Source organism: Ambystoma mexicanum, chromosome 1q (assembly GCF_040938575.1).
Source record: "Ambystoma mexicanum isolate Mex_15411 chromosome 1q, UKY_AmexF1_1, whole genome shotgun sequence".
Lineage (NCBI taxonomy): Eukaryota > Metazoa > Chordata > Amphibia > Caudata > Ambystomatidae > Ambystoma > Ambystoma mexicanum.
Genome location: NC_090922.1, coordinates 1,032,648,312 through 1,032,665,230, shown reverse-complemented (window position 1 = coordinate 1,032,665,230; position 16,919 = coordinate 1,032,648,312). Strand labels below are relative to the sequence as shown.

At 49.8% G+C, this 16,919-nt stretch overlaps 1 protein-coding gene across 3 annotated transcripts in view; it reads right to left on the bottom strand.

Moving 5' to 3' along the window:
- SSX2IP (SSX family member 2 interacting protein) overlaps positions 1-16,919 on the bottom strand; it is a 706,324-nt gene that overhangs the window by 210,034 nt on the left and 479,371 nt on the right. The gene's annotated exons all lie outside the window — the stretch shown is intronic.

The window sequence follows — 16,919 nt, the reverse complement described above, 5'->3', positions numbered from 1 at the left end:
GGGCTGTTATGTGTCAGCCCCCTGCCGGATAGCGGACTGTCTGGCCCCCCTGGGGGGGGGGCAGGCCTTTGAACCTGATCCCTGCCTGCTTGTTGGCTTCCTTGGGTGCTTAGCACCTAGCTGCATGAAGGAAGGGTGAGGTGATTGCTCACACCTCACCCTTCCTCAGCATTGTGCTGGGTAGACTGCATGTCTCTACGACTGGGGGGTGGGGGGAGGAGGAGAGGAACAGAGGAGGGGAAGAGGTTGTGCTGCCCCTCTCCAAGCCTGCTGATGGTAACAGCAGTTACCCTGCCTCGCTTTGTGAGGCACTTCAGCATTGCCCATAACTGCTGAACCCATATGCATGCATGCATCATAGTACTTAGCCGAACCCTACCCTTACCCAGAATAATTTGGCTCATACATTGTCAAGTGTTGGCAATAAAAGGCCGTAGGTTTTTATTGTACAGATATGGTTATGCACATAATAATCACATATCATAAAAAATAATACACAATACTTTTGGGCACCGGGTCTCGGGGTTACCCCCTCTGGCCCATGCCGCCACACGTGGGCAGGTTGCCGGCTGACGGCGTTCCCCCGAAAGTATTTACAACCCCTGGAGGCTAGAGATGCTGTAATTTCTCGAAAGAAATGTTCCATGCCCTTTGTTGATAAGTGGGTGCCGTCGTTGTGAAAAAGGTCCGGATCACCCAGTGTAATGGCTGGGTGCTTGATGAAGCCCAGTCCTCTTATTGTGCAGAATTTCGTCTGGGAATGTCTACAGATTTATAACAGTTGGCCCCCTGCCATTTCTTCCTAGGTAGGATAGCTGAAAAGTATATTTCCGTCCCTCTCCAGTTCTGTGCGATGCCTGCAAGGGAGGCACACATGTCCTCGAGTAACTGCCTCCTCCCCACTGCTACTAGGTCATTGCCACCTAAGTGTATGATCAGAAATTGGGGCGGGTCCCTGTAAGCAACCAGCTCTGCTAATGTTTCATGGATCTCTGCCCACTGCAGGCCTCTGTAGCCCCACCGCGAGGCAATGGTGTTCCTGAAAGGTGGCCTTTTATTGGTCTCCTCTGCCCATCGGCCCGTCCTGAAGACAAAAGAGTGGCTGACAATCCATGCCGATTGCAGTGTGGTCTTTCCTTCGCCTGGTGTTTCTGTATGAAGAGGGGGAGAAAGAAAGGAGTGAGGGTGGCTGGCTATATTAATTGCGGTCTGATGTATCTTTTGTAACAATCTGATTTCCAGCCCCCTATAATTTTCAGTTATTGGGGGGGGGCTAAACCTCCCTGCCATGCTGAGGTGGCGGCACCTATTCTGAAGGAATGGGTGCCGAAACCCCTGGGGTCCCACCCCGCCTTGTTGATTGCTTTCATCAGCACCCCTTGAAATTGGTACCGGCTTAGTGCCGAGGCGTCCTTATGGATCAAGAACCTCCTCCCAATCTTGGGTCTTTGTGCATTGTAAAGGTTGGTAATACATACTGGGCAGTTTACTGCCTCATCAATACAACAAATGCTGATGGTTCTTTTTGCCCCTGTTTTAGATTGTTGTATTTCTATGCTGATGTTCTCCTGTCTGACCCTGACTTCCATGACGCCCAGCCCGTTACTGGCCTTGGTGCTGGAAGCAATGAGTTCACTCACACGGAAAGCCCCGAAGTATGCTAGGAAAAAGGCTGTTCTGAGCAGTAGGATCTCGTAAGGATGCCAACATTGGCTTCCAGCTGGTTTGTAATTTGTACCAGTTTGCAGAAATCAAGGGGACGGCGGGTATCTACCTGTGGACCCTCTAATCTGCCCCATCCTTTTAATGCATAGGTAATGAGGGGGCTTTGGGTGGGGTCCGAATCACGCCGAATTTTAGAAAAATATGACACTGCGACTAGATGTCTTTTGGCCCAGTCCCTCTTCAAGCCTTGTTCATGTGCCCATTTAAAAAAAGTTTCTATGTCTTTCATGGTTATTAATTCTACGTGTTTTATGCCTGTGGCTTTAAAAGCTGTCTGTAAGCACTTACTGTATTGCGCTGAGGTGGTGCTTGCCAGTGCTTTCCCTGCCATTTCCGTGAGGAAACCTAGGGAGGTGTTGGCACCCGATTTTGAGGTGCCTGGTTCTTGTTGGACATCCCTGCCATGGCTCTCTGGCACTGGCGTTGATGCCGTCATATTATTGGCGCCCGTATTTGAGGTGCCGGATTCATGTTGTGCATTCCGGCCTGAGCTCTCTGGCACTGGCGTTGATGCGATTATTTTTGATTTTCCATTATTTCCCAGCATTCCGCTGGTATTGGGGTTATCTGTTCCTGGGCGTGAGGCACTAGCTCCCCGAATCTTGGCCACTGAAAGCGAGATAAGGCATCTGCAATGGTATTATCTGCCCCAGCAATGTGCTTAGCTTTGATCACAATATTTTTTTGTAATGTGACTGCTGTGATGGCTCGTAGGACTTTTAGTACTAAAAGGCATTTGGTAGACCTGTTTAGGACCCTACAACTGCCATGTTGTCGCACCACACCAAGAGTTCCGTGTTAGCGAGCTGCCTGCCCCAAATGTGTAATGTTAGCCAAATGGGAAAAATGTCTAGGAGAGTGATGTTTTTTGTCCACCCTGCCAGTTGCCATGAGTCGGGCCAGTGTCCTGCCACCCACTCTGTGTCTAGTATGGCTCCAAACCCCTTGCTCCCGGCTGCATCGGTAAAAAGGACTTTTTGTCCATGTGTTCAAAGGTGTTCGACAAAGCGCGGTCCCGTTGAACTTTATTAAGAAATTCCTCCAAATTTCCAGGTCTTGTTTCACATCTGTGCCTAGTCTGATGTGTAGGTGGGGTTTGGTAAATGATTTGATTTTCAGTTCCAGGCTTCCGGAAAATATCCTCCCTTGTGGAATGATTCTGGCAGCGAATTTGAGACTGCCTGCTAAAGAGTTCTGCGATTTTTGTTTTGGGGATCCTGCATAGCCTTTGTGCAGAGTCAATTTCAATGCCCAGGAAAATTATGTTGGTGGCTGGTTTGGTCGTTTTTTCCTTTGCTAGGGGTATACCCCAGAGAGCGGCCATTTCTTCTAGTTTTGCCAGGGCCCTATTGCATTCTAATGAATTTGCTGGACCCATGACCAAAAAGTCATCTAAATAGTGAACTACTTTGGTCCCTGGTCTCTGTTTTTGAAAAGCCCGTTGGAAAAGGAGCTGAATTGCTCGAATAGGGCGCAGGATACTGCACACCCCATCGGCAGGCATCTGTCTACATAGAATTTGTTGTTAAAGGTGAAACCTAACCATTGCTGGGAGTCTGGGTGGACAGGCAATAATCTAAATGCGGATTCAATGTCTAGTTTGGGCATCAGGGCGTTCCTGCCACATTCCTGTACAAGTCTTACTGCCTCTTGGAAGTGTGTGTAGGATACTGCAGATTCCGTGCGTGGAATGCCATTGTTTAGGGATAGGCCTTTCGGATATGATAGGTGGTGGATTAGTCTCATTTTCCCTGGCTCTTTTTTGGGGACCAGTCCTAGCGGTGATATTATGTACTCTTTGAGGGGCATGTGGTCCCAAGGTCCAGCGATCCTGGCCAAGAGCAGCTCTTTCTTGATTTTGTTTTCCACTATTTGGGGGTTGTCCCTGGCTGATTTTAGGTTCAGAGGGATATTCTGTGACCCTGTGCCCTGAAATGGTATGAAAAAACCTTCAGAGAAACCCCACCAAATGTTTTTGCTGGTTTCCCTGTCTGGATAGTTCAATAGTACATCTCTAAAATTGTTTGGGTTGATTGGTGTCTTACCTGGGGCCAAGAAAATGGTTGACCCAGGGTGGTTGGCACTAGTCTTTTGGGTTTTTGGTTGGCAGTCTGGTGCAGTTGCTGGCTGAGTGGTCATTGTTGCAGTTTGTGCAGGTGTGTTTGTACCAACAGTCCTTGCCCCAAGAGCATTGTTTTTTTCCGAAGTTCCTGCATGGAGTGTTGGCTTTTGAACTATGGTTTTTGTTTTGCCTTTTGGTATTGACTTAGCCGCCCACGGCTGGTTTTTACGAAAAGGCTCTTCTCCTTTTTTGTGCTTTTCATTATCGTCGTTTCTGGGACCTGTGCTTTTGTTATTTTTGGAGGGGTTGGGGAGGCCTCATCCTCCGCTGGGGGTTCGGCATTTAACATATACAGATCGTTTTGGACCTCGTCCCATTCTATGACTGGCCTCTCTGACATGCTCCTCCTAAATCTGATGTTGTACGCTAGCCAGGTCTTTCCTTTGTGCGTTTTTCACCTCTCTTATTTTGTCCATGTAGGCCCATATTTTTCTCCCATCATGGGGACACTTCTCTTCATAGATTGTTGCCAAAATGGCAAATGCTTGGAGCCAGTTGTCCCAGTTCTGTTCAACCTGTGCGTTTCTGGCTATGGCTTTCTCTTCTATCTTTTTGGGGTCTCTAAAAGCATCTTTTCCTTTGCGTTGGGCTTCTATTAACGAAAAGATTTCTATGAATTCTTTGGCCCATATGGCTTCTTTAATTGTGGTATCGATATTCCTTGCAAGGCATCTTTTATATCTGTTCAGTATTTCATCCTGAAAGGATTTCATTTTTAAATCTACTTGGGCGTTGCATATCGTTGCTATGTCTGTTGGATTGCTGTTGGTCTCTCCCGTTTGGCCTACTGCCAATGTATTGGGAGTTGACCAAGCCTTCACAGCCCCTATTGGATCTGCCGTGCTTGCTGTGGGTGCAACTGTAGGGGCAGTTGTTGGTGCAGCTGGCACTTGTGGCTGTGCTAAGGCTGGTGTTGGGATAGCTTGGCTTGCTGCTGTTGCAGGGGGGTGGAGGGTGACCACTATGCTAGGTACTAAGGTTATGTTGGTGTTTGCTGCCCCTTGTTCCTCTGTTTGACGTAATTGTTTCTCCCTCATTTCCCGTAATAATTGCTGCATTTCAGACATATTCACACAATTTGGCCAGCTTTTTGTTACCTTTCTTGTGGCCATCTGTCACTTTGTCTTTTTGAGGGTGTAGTGACGTCATCTTGGCTGAGTGGCATGGTTATCCCATCCCTTGGCAGGCCGTAAATATTCTCCCTCACCCAAGGCCAATCGTAATGCTCGGCTGCTTCTATAGCTGCCAGCAGGTGTGGGGATTTGGGTTTTTGTGCTGGTGTGTTGGCATCCTGAATTTTTCATTTGGGACCCATGTCTTCCTTTTACCTGTTTAGTTTGGAAAGATAAAAAGAAATGAGTTTTGCTGTGACTGCAAACTCTGCACTGTTGCCAAAATATTGAGTTTTTCCTGTTCTTGGCTGTCTGATGGCCGTCGTTAAGCTAGTTTGGCCTTTATATAGCGCAATGCAATTTCAGGTATTCTGAGCGCTGCCTATTCAAGCAATACGGTGGTGGTGTTTATTTTATTGACCTGCCGAGATTACCAACTGTTTTGGCAGGTTTCTGTAACTGAAAGAAAAAATGGAGTGCGCTCTCGCTGTGCAACTTGCCGCCCTCTTTCCGTTGCACGGCCCTTTTTGTTGTCTCCCGTGTTGGCAAAGTGTCTAGTGATGTATAAATCAGACAATTCTTAACCACCCCTTCAAAGTTGCTGGAGCTGTAGTTTTGGCGAAAAATTGCTCCCCCCCCCCACTTATGAAATCTTGACATTCATGTAAGTATGTCACTGGGAAAGGGTATCCTATCAGAATTGTTGATTTCCCGGGCCGGGCTCTCACTTTTACTCTCCTGTGTTTACTTTGTGTAAGAAAGAGCCAGGCAGCGTGTGTCCTGCGACTTGCCGGGGAGCGGCTGACGCGGCTGTTTGTTTTGACCTACTCACATAGGAAAACAAAGTATCTAATGTGCTCGGACGAAGCCAGGCGTAGTCGCTTACCCTGTAAGTCAGACGTATGCTTGGAAAAATGGCGCCGCCTCGCCGAGCCGCGCTGCAGAAATTCTGCTCTGCTCAGGTAATTGATTTTGCTGCTTTCCCGATTCCTCCCGGGAGACTGTTTTCTTTAGTCAATTTCGCTGCACGCTCTCCGTCGGGTTGAACAGGGCAATGCTCAAGAAAGTAAAAAAGACACAGCGAATGGCACAAACTTAAAAAGAAGCTTAAAGAAGCAAAGGTTTGGAAGGCACTGAGTCAACAGTGCACCTCCTGTGTGTTTGGATCCCCGTTCAGGGTCCACAAACTAACTGTTTTCTCAGAGCATGCCGCTCTGTATTTATAAGACCCTGGGGAGCCCTGGGTCTTTGATATGTATAGTAGTGGGGGCTGTTATGTGTCAGCCCCCGGCCGGATAGCCGACTGTCTGGCTGCCCCGGGGGGGCTGGTCTTTGAACCTGATCCCTACCTTCCTGTTGGCTTCCTTGGGTGCTCAGCACCTAGCTGCATGAAGGAAGGGTGAGGTGATTGGGTGAGGTGATTGGGGGAGGAGGGGAGGAGGAGGGGGAAGAGGTTGTGCTGCCCCTCTCCAGGCCTGCTGATGGTAACAGCAGTTACCCTGCCTCGCTTTGTGAGGCACTTCACATTGCCCAAAACGAAGACACAATACATTTTGATTTGCACTTATCAATGTGCAGCAGTCGGTCTCTCTCTCCCTCAAGTAATCGGTCATGTAGGGTCACAGGATGCCCACAAGGCATAGCTTTGCATGCTAAGTAATTGTAAAATGTATGGATTGCTACTTGCACAATATTTGAACTGTGGTGGTTTGCATAGGGACAAGTGCTGAACTGGCCTACAGATAACTGTGGAGATTTCCTGATGTCCCTCACAATGGGCCTCTTGTCTGGGTACTCTGGTGTGCTGCTCCTCCATACCCTTTCCCTCCATTCCTCATCCCTCACATACATTTTGGAGTAAAGATTTTGTTAAAGCTCCCAGTATGTATGTGGTTTGTCACCCTCAAATGTTAAGTCATTTTTTTTTCAGTCCAATTATCTGCAATTTTATTTAGGGAGTAATTTATATTTTTTAAAAATCATTATTTGGCTCAATTTTTCCAAATGTTCTTGTGAGAGACCCTTCCCATCCCCATTGCCAACCATTTCTTAGGATGGGGTGGGCTTGTTCACACAGTGCAGTGTAATATGGAGGCACTTTGAAAAAGAAGGTCCAGGGCCACTTTTGGGTCCCAGTCCACTCCAGATTAGGGACAATTGTAAAAAGGAGGGAAGAACTGGCAGGATAGGAAGATGAGATCATACATGACATATGCAACAAAATATTGTTGATTACAGCAGATAAACTAATATTAAACCGACAATCAAATGTTACTGTACATTCCTAGAATGAACATGTTTAATGTAAAAATACTGCAATATTAAAGGCTCAATAATGTACCATTCATGCGTTCTTTTAAGAATGCCACTGAAACATAGTACCTGCACACCCAGTCACACTGTCTAGTTATACAATGGTGGAAGATTTACGTAGGCAAGACTTAAAATCAACCAAACATGGGGAGGACCTAATATTTACAAGAGCCTAGAACAATGCAAGGAGGGTTCATGTAAACCACAGGGTGAAGGTTGTTTTTAGAACGCCTAAATTTACTCCCAGTATTCTCAGGTATTTCTCTTGAATATGTTGAGTGCTTGAAACAAAGCATATTTTGCAGCATTATATGGCAAAATAAAAGCAAAAACATTGGACTTGTAAATTAGGGTTCCAAATGGATGGACACATTTAGGACACTTTACCGTTTTTTTGCAACATATTGCACGCTAGATTGAATAAACAGGCATGATATGTTTTACACTTGTTTTTTTAATGGGGGTCCCAATGTCTTGTGAAGAATAAAGAACAAGTTAGTTACTTACCTGTAACTATTGTTCTCTAGCATGGGTCTTGTATGGATTCACATGCTCATGAATATTTCCCTTCATCAGGCCAGGAATCCTCAGTAAAAGAAAAACAGTTTCACCTTCAAATCGTCTTTCTCCTATAAACCGATCACTGAGCTATGGGTCATACTGCTCCCAGTCAATGACTGCCCTCTCCCTAAGCCCCTCTGTCAGCCATCGTCAGATTTGGTTAAGCATGTAAAGTGGCAGCATGACCAAGAAGAGTCGCAGAGGGGCAGGAGGGAGGATTCGCATGTGAATCCATGTCAGACCCATGCAGGAGAACAATATAGTAAGTAACTTGTTTCTTCTCCAGCACAGGGTCTGGCATGGATTCACATGCGAACCCTCCCTCCTGCCCCTCTGCGACTGTTCTTGGTCAAACTGCCTGTGAGAGCTCTGTGAGATCCTGACTACAAAGAAGCTACAACTGGTGACAACCGCAGAATTCATAGCAAGAAAAAGACATATTGGTCATGAAGGTATAGAGCATACCAGGGATGACTCTCGCCCGAAACCAGATTCCGAGTTGGACAACACACGACAAAGAAGGACAGTGAAGACCTGCACTGTCTATCCAAAAAGGCGGATTGGGGCTGGAGAGGCGTTCTTCGGAGAAACCAGTGTGATTGAGGTGATGAGGGCGGCCCAGCGACCAAGAAGCCAAGAGAGTGAGAGCGCAGCAGGACAGCGGCCCCAGCGGGAGGTCTCCGTCCTGAGAAGTGGAGCCGGGGAGTGTAACAGGGGCTCCGGTCACACATGGAGCACCTAAGCAACCCAGTAAACACAGAGCTAGCTGAGGGCAGACAGCAGAGGAGGAGGAGATTGCTACTGAGTGGACGCAACGTGTGGGACCAGAGCCCATGTGATTGCCCAGCAGTGGCCTGACCGTATCAGCGCGGCAGGAGCCTGGAGCCTTTGAGGGGGACCTGGGGGGCCTGAACACCCAGGACGCAGTGGGAGCACTGAGAGCCCCCCTTCATCCGTCTCCCTTGTGGAAGAACTAAAGGGACCACGCTAATACTTATAGCAACTTTACGAGGTTGCCCCTTCTTGCCAGGCTCACAGCAGTGACACCTGCGGCTGCTCCATACAACACGTTGGGCACTGACAGACCTGCCTGGAGCGGAGGCGGGACCACATTGTATCCCGGACCGCCCGCCAGCCGGGCAGCGAACACCCGGAGTCAGGGATTGTGCCCTGGGGAGGCGGTGCAGCACCAGAGGCTCAGACAGAGCTGCAGATAAAAGAAGGCGCTGGCAGAGGCCTGGAGCAGTGGCAGACTACGGCGAAGGAGGGAAGAACAATGGGAGGCGAAGGTGAGCAAAGTAAGCTCCGGCCTAGCAGGGAGGGGGGATTGGGGGGCAAGACAGAAGACCACAGGCTTCCCCCCATATAAATTTGGAGAATCAAGACCCATTTCCATCCTACCCTGGAGGCACAGATTGGGAGTGAAGGTGGGTGCACCATGGGTCCTAGATCATCAACGGACCCGGGTGCCGCACTGAGGGGATGGGCAGACCCACAAATTCACGAGCATGGTCTCAGAGAGCAATATCCTGAGTCACAGAGACAAGCGGACCTCCACTGCATAGCGGGGGAGAGGATAGAGAGCGTCAGGAGCTGCGAGGGCATAGAAACTGACGGAAGAGACAGTATAATGTAGGAGAGCACAACCCACTCAAGAAGCATTACAGTGGGAAGTAGAACAAGGAGAGTACAGCTGGATATTGTGCCTTCCACAGCAGACTAGGAGTGAGCATGATACACTAGGAAAATAACGCAGGAGTGAGCCCAGCCCGACAGTTCGCTGGTGCGGGTGACTGGCCTCTGCCCCCCCCCCCCCCGGGTTGTCTCGTGAAGAGGGCAATATAGGAGCAACCTGAGGGCAGAAACAACCTATGGGGGAAGGGAGAGTGGCCTTCCGTACCTGAGCAATCGCAGAGACGAATACCCCCCTGCAGCCATAGCTCTGAGTGAACAAGCTACAGATAGACCCGCACAGAGCCATCTGGGCGAGAGGAAAGGACGGTCCAAGTGACAATGTATACAGTCGGGAGGACAGTCTGCGTACGGCCGCAGTGGACTGGCATTTAAGAGGGTGAAGTATACAGAGGGGGGCCTGCACTTCGCTGGGATAACGACTAAGTGCAAGAGGAGACCACGAGAGGGAGCCAACGTACCTTAACGGGAAGAAGGTAGCACCCTGACACTGCAACAAACCTGCATGTTCACAGATATACAGTGCCACCCTGGGAGGAATGCTCAAAAGAGAAGGATGCCAAATCGATCAAAAGGAGGAAAGAAGCACACATGCATTTGCTTCTTTCCTCCTTTACCAAAAAAAGTCTGACAAAAAACAACCCACCCCACGAGAAGCAAACATGGCTTCGATGAGTGCGGCACAACAGGTGGGAGGTGAAAGCGAAGGCCCAATACTGAAGCTATAGCAGCTCTAAAGACATCCTTGGAAAACAAGCTGGACACAGTCATGGTAAATGTTGGCCTCATCCGACAAGATGTACGGAATATGACAGAGTATGGCAGAACAGCAAGTGCAGCAGAAAACCACTGACATCGCCACCACACTCACAAATGTCGGATGTACTCCAACGAGTGAAGATCCTGGAACGTAGAGCGGAGGATGTGGAAGGGAGCGAGCGAAGGAACAACATCCGCATAGTTGGACTGTCGGACGGAGAGGAGGGCAGGGATCCCACAAATTATGTTGAAAATCTGCTGCTGCAGGAGATTGGGGCAGGGGTGCTGTCCTAGGGCTTCGTGGTAGAAGGAGCCCACAGAGCCCTGACCAGAAAACCTCACCCAGGAGCCCTCCCCGAGATCAATGATTGCCAAGACCATGAACTTCAAAAATAGAGAGACAATATTGACATTCGAGAGAAGGGAGGGGGGGGGGGGTGATCAGCAGGAACTCCTCCAGAATAACAATCTATCCAGACTATACAGTCATGGTCCAGAGGCAGAGATAGTGTTTCGGCCCAACTAAAGCACGCCTAGACGAAAGAGGCCGCTCATACATTGATGGGCCAGCAAGTTATTCCCTAGCAGAGGCCCAAGAACGCCAATAATGAGGACAACCTGCCCCAGTGAAGACATGAGACCCAATATGAGAAAGACATTTCAGCGTGAAGCACATATTACAAACCAGAGAGAATAACGGAGGAACGAACTTCAGTCTAACCAAGAGGACCACAAAACACAAACCCCAAAGAGTTCTACAAGTTTGGATGTCAGTTCTAAGGCATCACGCTGCGGTGAGCCGGCCCTACCTCGGTGGGCAGTGCAAGAGAAGCAGCGAGGCCCAAAAAGGGGCAGGGTGGCTGGGCGTCTGTTTGATAGTTGTAGTTAGTCAATTATTTATTTGGTGGGTGAAAGGTACAAATAGAGGAACCAGTGTATGAAGAAGCAGAAAGCACAGCACGAGTGGCGACGGACACATCAAGGAACAAAGGAAGCAAGCCCAGGGAAACATCACCAGTCAGAGGCCCATGGCGACGACGGCACAGTTGGACATCAGCATGTGGAAGAAGGGCACTCGTCCAGGGGGCAAGGGGACTGCACAAACCAGGGCCGAGGGAAAGATACAGGATGGCGGGTTTGCAGAGGGCCGTGGGAGGGGTCAAGGGACCACCACAATTATGCGCCTGGACGAGATAACAATTGCAACCTGGAATGTCAGAGGACTTAATGCTTACGTTAAAAGACTCAAGCACATACGCCTGGCTGAACAGGATGAAGGTCAAAATATGCTACAAGAGGCTCACTTAATGTCTGAGAAGCAAACCAAAGTTGCGAAGAAATGGGGGGTGGCTCGGGGGGTTGGGGGAGACACGTATACAGTTCAACATACTCAAACTATGCCAGGGGAGTGCTGATACGGATCGCCCCGCGGGTCCCATTCCAGTTCATAAAGCAGGAATGCGACTCAGAAGACAGACACCTGATAGTCCACGGAATGTTGGAGAATAAGGAAATATGCCCGATCAATACATACTCCCCTAATTACGATGCAACGGAATTCTTTAGAAAAATAGCAAACAAATGGGCCCAATACAGAGAGGCAACGTTCATCTGGGCGGGCAACTTCAATTGCACCTTGTACCTGCTCCTGGACAGGTCAGATGACAAATACAGGAAGCCAGCACCGCCGGCAAAGGCTTTACAAAGGATTGTGAAAAAACTGGACTTGACGGACATCTGGAGAAAGGTACATGGAGATGGGAGAGGGTATACACATTATAGCGCACCCCATGTAACATTTGCACGCATAGACTATTCACGGGCATGGAATCTCAGAATTCATGGGGATAAACATTAAGGCACAAACACTATCTGACCATGCACCATTGCTAGCAACATGGGCACTCAATTATAGCAAGGCCCCAATACTAACGTGGTGACTAAGGGCGGAAGCACTGCAGGAGGGTGAGCTCCAGCAAGCTTTGCAGGCTGCAATAGAGGATTACTTTGAGCACAATGTGAGGAGTGTAGAGAGTAATGGCATACTCTGGGACGCCTTCAAAGTGGTGATAAGGGGCAGCGATAGGCAAAACGGGGGCTGGGGGGATTGAGGGGGAAGCGCCTTGGCAGATCATGGGAAACTGGAAAAAGAGATAGAATTAGCTGAACGTAAGGTGGAAATGACAGGGGAGGAATCTAGGGAATTTATGGTGTTGAGATTGAAATGTGTAGCACTTTGGGAGAAATTGGGGGGGGGGGATTGGATTATGGGGAAGTATATACAGAGGCTACACACGCAGGGTGATAAGCCCAACAGGCTCCTGGCCTGGCTCACCAAGCAGGAGTGTAGGAGAGACCCTATCAATGCGATAAAAGACAAAGCAGGGGGAGAGGTCAGGACAAAAGAGGGCATTAACAAGTAATTCTCACAATTCTATGAACGATTGTATGCCCCCAACCTGGTGGTGGAGCCGGGAGACAGACGCTCTAGCAGAGATTAGATTGCAGAAACTAGAAATAACAGGTCCGGATACTGGAGGCCCCCCTCACAGTAGAAAGACCGTAATTACTGAGCTTCCATCAGGCAAAACTCTGGGACCCGACAGGTTTCCAAGCAAGTTCTACAAGGAATATAAGGGCACCTTAGCACAAAGACTGCTGGAAACATACCAAGAGGCATGAGAAGGGGCAGTTGCCAGACAGCATGTTGGAATCAGTAATCATATCAATCCTCAAACCAGGCAAATCTCCACTAGATTGTGCCTCCCACAGGCTGATCTCCCTGATTAATCAAGACTCTAATATCCTCACAGCAGTGCTCGCTAACCGGCATAAACGGGTGATACCCACAGTGATCCATATGGACCAAACGGCACAACGTGGAATCTGCGAAGACTCCACCATGTCGGAGATCAGACAAACCTCAGAGAGGGCGAATGCGCAATAACGTCGCTAGACGCTGTTAAAGCATTCGACTGTGTGACTCGAGTGTACTCGCCTACTTTGGAATGGGTGATGGGTTCTTCCGTTGGGTCAGGCGGCTCTATAAAAATCCCAGAGCAAGGGTGAAAACTGGGAGGCACATCTTGGAGGTCTGGAGACTATGCAGAGGCACCAAGCAGGGATGCCTGCCATCACCAATGTTGTATATATTGGCCCTAGAACCGCTGGCCGAGTACGGGGACACTGGGATAGACAGATGGGGTAGTACACCAAATCTCGTTATACGCTGACATGCTCCTCTTTGTGGGGAACCCACGAGTAAATCTATCATGTCTGATGGAAGCGATAGATGCGTATACCAGACTCTCAGGAATAGCTGTTAGAGAAAAGTCCTCCCTGTTCCCCTTAGCAGATTTAAGATGGGTCCCTTCGAACCAGCTACCACTATCTGGGAATAGAGTTGCACCATGACACCGCCGATACACAAACTCACACGGGGAGCCTTCGATAGAAAACAGAAAACCATGGTCTTCTGGGGGACACTTCTGCTGGGAATAATAGGAAGGGCAGCTTTGCTGAAGAGGATTGTATTGCCACGCATGCTAGATTACTTCACAAACATCCCACATGACATACCTAAGGCTTTCTTTGCACAATTGAACACAAAGGAACGAGAGTTCCTGTGGGGGAGAGGGGCAGGATTGCGATGAAGACTCTGCAAAGAAACTATGAAGCAGGAGGTATGAGATTGCTGAACTTTGAGCGATACCATTTGGCAGGGCAACTGCAATTCGTGGTCAAATGGCTGGGGGAAGAAACTATGATAGACTCAATGCTTTTCCAGCCGGCACTGAAACTACAATATTTGAGAAGTATTATGGATTGATAAATCCCTGACCAAGACCTTAGCTAATAAGGTCAAACTAAGTATAACCCTGTTGAACAAGGCATGGAAAATCCAGGGGGTGGCAAACCCCTGCTCTGTACAGATAAACCCCGGCCCCCCCCAGCGGGATTTGTGGGTCTGGACTTAGGGACCCTCGCAGCATACCGATTCCATTGGGAAGCCAAAGGCGTAGACCAGATAGGAGATTTGAGGAAGGAAGGACAACGGGTTGAATTCCTAAACTTGGTGGAGTTAACATGACATGCATGGAGGCCAGTTCATAGTACACAACAGCATGGTGCGGGTGATTAAGAAGAGATGGCCAGAATTGCCAGAGGATGAGGATCCAGGGGGGATATTGGATGCGTGGTATGATCAGAATGGGGGCACAGTCTCTAGACTGTACGAACAGTTGCTGGAATCAAACAATGAGAGGGAACTGCAAGTGAGAACGTTGGGAAGGGGAGCTCTAGAGGCCCTTCAGTGACCAGGAATGGTCTAGAGTTCTGAGATACCCTAAAAAAGTGTCCACGAATGCAAGATTAAAACAAGTACAGCTATACCTTATGCATAGAGCATACCTTACACCCAGGAAAATGACCAGGATGAGAGTTTGGGAACGCTGAGCGAGGAGGATGCTGAGATGCTGCACATGTTTTGGACTTGCCCAGTGATCAGAAAAAACAGAACCTTTGGCATGAAGGAGGGGTGCGTCCGCAGTACCACCCTCGTGTTGTGAAAAGTCAGACAATGCCGTTTGCAAGTTAGGGCCTGGATCTCACCTACCCTCCTGGCAGAGGTGATGGCCACGAGAAAAGCAGTCTTGCACCAAAGGAACGAGAGGGGCCTGATGCATAGGCTCCAAGGGAGCCCCCATGAGCCTCGAGAGCCCAACGTCGAGTTCCCACGCCGGGGCAGGGGCCTTCACTGGCAGAAATGATCGAAATAGTCCTTCGAGGAACTCCTTGACGAGACAGTAGGGCCAAAGAGAAGACCGTCTTGGAGACCTGGTGTTGCCGGCGATAGCCGCCAGATGCACCTTGATAGAGGCGTGAGGCAGCCCAGCCTTAACCAAGACATGTATGGAAGAATCTGGGGGCCCGTGACCCTCAGAGGGTTGATCCTCTGCGACCGGCACCACGTAGCGAAATGCTTCCACTTGTGTCCATATAAGAGTCGACAACGCTCTGGCAAGGACCCCCCTGCAGTTCGCCGGCACCTCGTACCTTCTGAACTTGAAGGCTGCAGGAGCCAAGCCTTCAGGTTCAACGATCCTGGGTCATGATGCAGGATTGCGCCTCCTTCTCTGGTGAGCAGATCTGCGACCACTGCCAGCTTGACTGGAGGGGACGTTGACAGGTTGAGAAGGCCCGGGTACCAAATCTTCCTCGGCCACGCTGGGTGATGGGGAAACTGCACCGTTTGAGTTGATTGGTGACTCCCAGCAGGATAGGCAGCAAAGGGAACGGGCCTTCCCACAGGAAGGAAAACACAGCCCCCATGCTCCTCGGTTGGTGGAACCTGCTGGTGAATTTCTGCCATTTGGAATTTGTCACCATCGCAAACAGATCTATTTGGGGTCTGCCCCATCTGAGGAAGAGGCTGTCCACTTGATCCTGTCGAAGCTCCCACACTCAAGGCAAGAGCACAGCTCCCTGCTAAGGGAGTCTGCAATGGTGTCCTTGTTCCTCATTCCTTTATACCTGGCGGGGGGTCATTTCCTGGGCAACGGCCCAGTGCCACAGTCCTGCGCCTCTCTGGAGAGCAATGGGGATCTGACCCCCCCCACCCCACAACCCACCTGTTTCCTGATAAAGAACATTGTGGTGGTATTGTCTGTGAAGACCCTCACCACCTTGCCCTTGAGTGACGGAAGGAAGAACTTGAGGGCACAGAACACTGCCTACAGCTCCAGGACATTGATGTGGAGATGCCTCTCCTCCGTTAGCCACAGGCCTCTGGTGCGGAGACATCCGGTGAGGGCTCCCCAGCACTCCAGGGAAGCGTCCATGGAGACCGTCTCCTGGTATGGGGTGGGGGGGCCTCCGGAAATCTGCCCCCCCTGCGATGTTGGAGCACACACCCCACCACTTATCTCTCGACGAAACTCCTTGTCGAGAACAATCTTGTCTGCGTTGCTTCCGAACACCTGGATCCACTGAGCGTCCAGGAATTCCTGAAGGGGGTCGTATCCCCAACCTGCAGAGCTGGATCAGTTAAATGCACAACAACATGCCGAGCAGCGAGTTGATGGTCCGAACCATGGCGGTCCTTAGTGCAAACAACCATTGCACCTTGCCCAGCATGGCCTCTATCATCTCTTCCGAGGGTAGCCGCGAGGCAGGAAGCCGGATGGTCCTGTGTGTGTGCGACAGCTACTTCCCTGGACTTGGCACGGATGAGCCAGTCGTCGAGGTATGGGTACACATGCATCCCTTGCAGGCACAGATGGGCTGCCACTGGCACCAGGCACATCGTGAACACCCTTTGTGGGCGCTGACTTCAGTCCGAAGGGAAGGGCCTTGAACTGGTAGTGCCTTCCCTGCACCATGAAGCGCAGGAACTTCCGATGCTTCTTGTGAATGGGGACGTGGAAGTACGCATTCTCCAGATCTAGCGACGACAAGAAGTCTCCTTCCTCCAGTTGGCCAAGCACATGCTGCAACGTGACCATCCTGAATATTTGGGACTAGGGGTATTTGTTGAGGCTCCGCAGATCTAGAATGGGCCTCCAGCCCCCGGTCTTCTTTACCAAGAAGTAAAGAGTAGACCCTGGAGCCCCAGAGTCGCCTTGGAACCAGCTCTA